Raw genomic sequence first — 6,039 nt, forward strand, 5'->3', positions numbered from 1 at the left:
TTATCATGCTCTCTGCATCCCTCAACTGCCACACAGTACACTAAGCAATGTGAGTATATATTATTTAAAAGCATTATATCTTTATTAAAAGCATAAGCGTTTTTCATTGCAGGCATCAGCATTCTTCATTGCAAGCATAATCAATTTATCATTAATACTATGCAAATGTAACATAACTAAAAACAATTAACCTAACAAAAGGTTTCTCACCAGTGTGGGTTATTTTGTGTGTTTGTAAGTTTCCCTTCTGAGAGAATCTTTGGCCACAAACTGAGCACGAAAAAAGTTTCTCACCAGTGTGGGTTCTTGTGTGTAATTTTAAGGTTCCCCTATGAGAGAATCTTTGGCCACAAACTGAGCAGGAAAAAGGTTTCTCACCAGTGTGGGTTCTTACATGCTTTTTTAAGTGTCCTTCCCGAGAGAATTTCCGGCCGCAGTCGGAACAGGTGAACCGTTTCTCACCATTATCATCAGCGGTTGACGATGTGTTGTCTCTATCTGAGAGTGGAGCTAAGAGGCTATCTGCTTTTGGTTGTCCACAGTGGTTTCCAATACCCTGTGTTGTCATGTGTTTACATGAGCTGCTGCTTGGAGGCTCCGCCCCTCTGTCCGCCTCATTTATACTCTTCAGAGGGACACCAGTCGATGGCAACTTGCAGATCCCCTTCTCCTCCTCCTTTTCTTTGACGTCGGGAGGCTCATCCACCTCCACTTTCATGCAAGGGTGCTCTAGCTCCTCCTCTTTCTTAATGTAAGGGGCCTTCTGCTCTTCCTCCTCCTTCAAGTGGGGTACCTCGTTGTTCTCCTCTTCCTCTTTAATGTGAGAGGTCTCTGCATCCAACCCCTCAGGACAAGCATCTTCGCTGATGTCTGAAAGACACGAGAAACACACATGGAATTATGATTGATAATTATAATGAAGGTTACAAGGAGAGCTAGATGAGTTCAAATTATGACTTGCTAAGTGACATTAGCAGAATCACTTACTGGTGGTGGATTTTTACTTTTATCCCAAGTGGTGATTTTTTAAAATGAATTAATTTTGTTTTATCCATGGTTATCTTCGGAAAGATTCATACAGTCTGACATTGCACATTTTTGAGTGGTGGAAAAGTCAAAAGCTGTCCTGGCCTCGAATATTCATGATATGAGGCACTATGTTTTCGTACTTTACGTTCATATTTAGTGACTTCATGCTGTATTTTTAAGACCCTTGAAGAAATTATTAGTCCAACTGTATTCTTGGGTTTGATAGTGCGCTACCCACTAAAATCAAAGCTTCAAAGATGAATACAAAGGCTTCTGTCACGTTGCATGGTGGTGGTGGACCCCAAAAAGCAGGCAGGAGGGAGGAGCAGGGTGTATTTGAAGAATTGTATTTAAAACAAAGAAAACTAAATCCAAAACAAACAAAGTCCAAAGTATCAAAGAAAAACCATGACTAAAGCTAAAACATAACAATGAACTAAACATGACAGAAGCCAAGAGCAAACAGCAACACACATGACAGTAGCAAGAAGCAACAAACAAACATGACAGTAGCAAAGGAACAGCAAACAAACAAACATGACAGTAGCAAGAAGCAACATGACCCGACACTGAGTGTTCGGGCTGGGAGTCCTTTTAAGGCCCTAATTACCTATGACCAACAGGTGTGCAGCTGCCGGGGGAGCCCTACAGTGCCACCTGTTGGTCCCTAAACCCAATCATGACAGCTTCAAAGAATCCAGTAAATATTCTCGAGTACGGATTCATGTTTGCGCTGTCCAATCTGTCCTGAGAACAGAATTTCCTTATTTGGGAAAAGAGCATGGTACATGTCTTTTATGAACCTGCAAGTATGTTGACAAAATGCACGTGTAACAACACAAGCAATAAAATGCAAAAATATATTGTCCAAAATCTGTTTATATAACAAAAACTGCAGTACAGTATACAGTACAGGTATAGAGTATTAAAAAAATCACAACACAGTACAGTACGTAGAGTATTTTAATGTTGATTTTTTTCCGTCTTGGGAAAAAAATGAGTCTATTTTGGGTTGTTTTGTTTTGTTGGGTTCTTCATTTTCGATGCCATGATCTACAGGACATAAGTGAATAAAGTTAAAATCTTTCGCAATTACAGTAAAATGCACGGCAATAAAGAGTCACTTACACGTCATCGTTTCGGTTCCGATAATAGAAAACGGCGAAGCGAACACGTTTCTTCCGTCGTGTCTCCCGTTGTGTTGAGTGGGCGCTGCTTTTTAAGCTCGTGCCGCGATCTACAGGACGTAAGTAAATAAAGTTAAAATCGTTTGCAATTACAGTAAAACGCACGCCAATAAAAAGTCACTCACACGTCGTCGTTTCGAATGAACATGTGTCTTCCGTCGCATCGGGTGGGCGCTGCGTGTATTTAAGCTCTCGCGGCCTTTCCTTCTCCATCCGGGTTACGGACGGTGGAACTTCCGCATAAGTAAGTTCCGGCAAAATGTAATATCGTAGTCAAAATGTTAATGGATAGGTTTTTATTCCGGGTGAAGGAAATTCCTTTTCATAGAATTCCAGAGATGGGAATATTTCGTTCTGCGACACAATTTTCAAGTCTACGAGAAAAAAAGTAACGAGTACATTTGTTGCAACACAGAGTTGAGTGTTAACAACGCCGGAAATTTTGAATGTATCTGAAAAACTCCGAATGTATAAAAAAAGGCTCCAAAGTCATGAAAATTCGAGCCTTGCTTCCAGCTGCAGAATGGTGTGAGTGTGTCCAAAGAGACCGACATTTACCGGTCAACGAAATACTGTATGTTTGTTCGTACATGATTGGCTGAAAAACGTGTGCCGGACAGCTCCTGTGTTGAAGAAACTGTTGATTTTGGTACAAATGTCTGTTATGTGGATCTCCACAATGCGCAGAAATCTTTGAATATATGTACATCCATGTCTTTGAAGGCTTTTATTTGGAAACTGGCCCTTGCAGGATGTGCAAGTATGAAAAATCGTGGCAGCTGGCTTGGCCACTCTAGACAGAAAATACAGCGTTGTGCTGTATAGTTAATAATGACATGAAGAAAAGTAATTCGTGGATTTATAGCGTAAGAACTAGAAGAGACCAAACCTGCACTGCGTGAGGCAAATCGACACTTCTTGAACACAGCATCGCTCTCCTCTTTTGCCCCACAAAGTTGCTCCTCGTTCTCTGCTGTTCTTCCTGGGCGCATTTTTCAAGAAAACCACCACAGTTTCCGTTCACACTTGATCTCTGCTTCGCGACGAAGCGGCTAGCAAGCAGGGCTAAGTCAGCTAAGCTAGGCCCAGAAACTTGAAATAATGATGTTACAGTCCAATAAAGAAACGATGGTCGTCCTGCGTCGAGGCTAAAGTGATATAATTCGAGAAGAACATTTTGGTTCGTCTTCTTTGATTTCTATTCACAAATAAATCCGTGTAATAGTTTAGCGTATGGAGTACAGTTGCAGCATTCGAACAAAGATTGTATGACAAACCCCTTGGGACAAAATTCATGGCAAAACGAGCATCGACTCGTCAAGAAAAAAAATGACAAAAACCATACCTGTCAACTCACACGGTTTAGCCTTAGTTCATATGGAATCTTACGTATATGGCCGTATTGCACAAATCATACGGATACTGAAAATTTCCGGGGTTTTTCCCCCCTAAAAGGTGGTTCCGTTTGCTTTTGCCCAGAATGGTGCTCGTCTACTCGAATGCTTTCATTTCCGGTAACTTTCTCTTCACACAGATTTCCGAAAATCGCTTGCACCAGAAACACTGACAGCATTATTGCAGTGCAAAGAAAATATGAATGGATGCTGTAACTTCGAGCCGATGGGTCAGTATTTGGAGTTGGTGAAAAAAGTAACGCAGGAATACAACTCTGAACACAGTAATGCCACTAAGTAGAATGATGACTAGACATTATATTATGGAGATCTACAATAAATATCATTGAAAATTTCGTGGGTTTTTTTCTGCCGTTATTTTGACATATAAAATGCTTTGGTATGTTATAAGGATTTTTTTTGCTCTTTATAAGGATTTTTTTCATACTTTATACAGGTTGACGCTCCGAAAAGTTGACAGGTATGCATACTCGAGTTGATTGAGAGGTCCCGCCTATAAGGGGGAGTTCCAGAAAGTGACTGCGAGTGAGCTCACCGCATGTTTGATGACTCTGCCACGTTGCTATTAAAAGTTACATAAAACGTAAACCTTGTCTGCTGACCATCCTTACATCGGCTAGGCTAGTTTAGCTGTTGTCGTAGTTCAAAGCTTAATATGTGGCGTGCATACCTGTCAACTTTTCGGAGCGCCAACCTATATAAACTACCAAAAAAATCCTTATAAAGAGCAAAAAATGTCATGATTCGGTTTAGGGACCAACAGGTGGCACTGTAGGGCTCCCCCGGCAGCTGCACACCTGTTGGTCATTTGGTAATTAGTTGTTTAAAAGGACTCCCAGCCCGAACATTCAGTGTCGGGTCATTGTTGCTTCCTGCTACTGTCATGTGTGTTGTGTTGCTTTTTGCTTGCAACTGTCATGTTTGTTTCTGTCATGGTTCTGTTCCTGTTAGTTTTTTACCACAGTCATGGTTTTGTTTTGCTACTTTGGATTCGTTTTGGTTGTTAGCACTTTGTTTGTTTTGGATTCAGTTTTCTCTGTTTTATTAAATATAGTTTGTCAAGTTCACCCTGCTCCTCCCTCCTGCCTGCTTTTTGCTGTCCACCACCACCTCGCAACGTAACAAAAAATCCTTATAACATACCAAATCATTTTATATGGCAGAAAAAAACCCACGAAATTTTCAATGATATTTATTGTAGATCTCCATAATACAATGTCTGGTTAATGTCTAATCATCATTCTACTTAGTGGCATTACTGTGTTCAGAGTTGTATTCCTGCGTTACTTTTTTCACCAACTCCAAATGCTGACCCATCGGCTCGAAGTTACAGCATCCATTCATATTTACTTTCGAAAAGAAAGCATTCGAGTAGACTATCACCATTCTGGGCAAAAGCAAACGGAACTACCTGTTGGGGGGGGGGCGGACATTTTCAGAATCCGTATGATTTGTGCGATGCGGCCATATACGTAAGATTCACCACAAAATTCGTATGAACTATGGCTAAACCGTATGAGTTGACAGGTATGAGTATGACGTACAGTACAAACGTTCATAAAGCACTTCTCGTATAATAATAGCCTATTATATGACAGCCGACATGACGCTCCAAGTCAGACGGACACATTTTTTCTGATAATCAGTGTGTTTTCTGTATTGCCCAGACATATATTTTTATTCGAGCGAGGGTGAGGTCTGGCTTGTTTCGGCAATCGGCATCGTGTCGCCAGATGCACTTCCTTAGGATACACTGTGCGGGATTTTGCTGCGTCAACGCCCCCTGCACTGAGTCGACGCCCCCTGGACTAAGTGGCGCAGCTTGGACTGTGCCAAGCGGCCGATGCAGTCTAAACTGCGCCGGTGCAGTTCACGTGTCAATCACGTGACGTAATGAAGCAGCACATGCACCGACACGTGGTTTGCTCTGTGAGCCCGGCGCATGCGTCAACGCATCGGTGTCGCTGGACCCATCACTAGGATTTAGTTTTCTGTGTTTTAAATACACTTCTTCAAATACACCCTGCTCCTCCCTCCTGCCTGCTTTTTGGGGTCCACCACCACCATGCTATGTGACAATTTCAGAGGCTTCTCGTTCCTGAATGCATAATCAGATTCGGACGGGAGATGTCACGTTAGAAAGCCGGAGAGCTGTAGTTATCCTCAGACCTACATCCCTCACCGGATAACAAATTTTACTTTTTAGGATTTTTTTCAAAACGGTCAAAAATGTCAACATATCAGATGAAATTGATGTGGAATAACCATTGACTTTATTTTCTATCTCCACTTGAGAACGCTTTTTTGTGCTGACAGCCAAAAAATTACTTATTTTATACGTTTATTAATTTATTCTAACCCGAACAAATGACGTTTATGCATGAGTGGTGACTCTTTTATTTTGAAAG

Source organism: Hippocampus guttulatus, chromosome 22 (genome assembly GCF_054856545.1).
Source record: "Hippocampus guttulatus isolate MCC_2025c chromosome 22, RoL_Hgut_1.0, whole genome shotgun sequence".
In the NCBI taxonomy this organism is placed as follows: Eukaryota; Metazoa; Chordata; class Actinopteri; order Syngnathiformes; family Syngnathidae; genus Hippocampus; species Hippocampus guttulatus.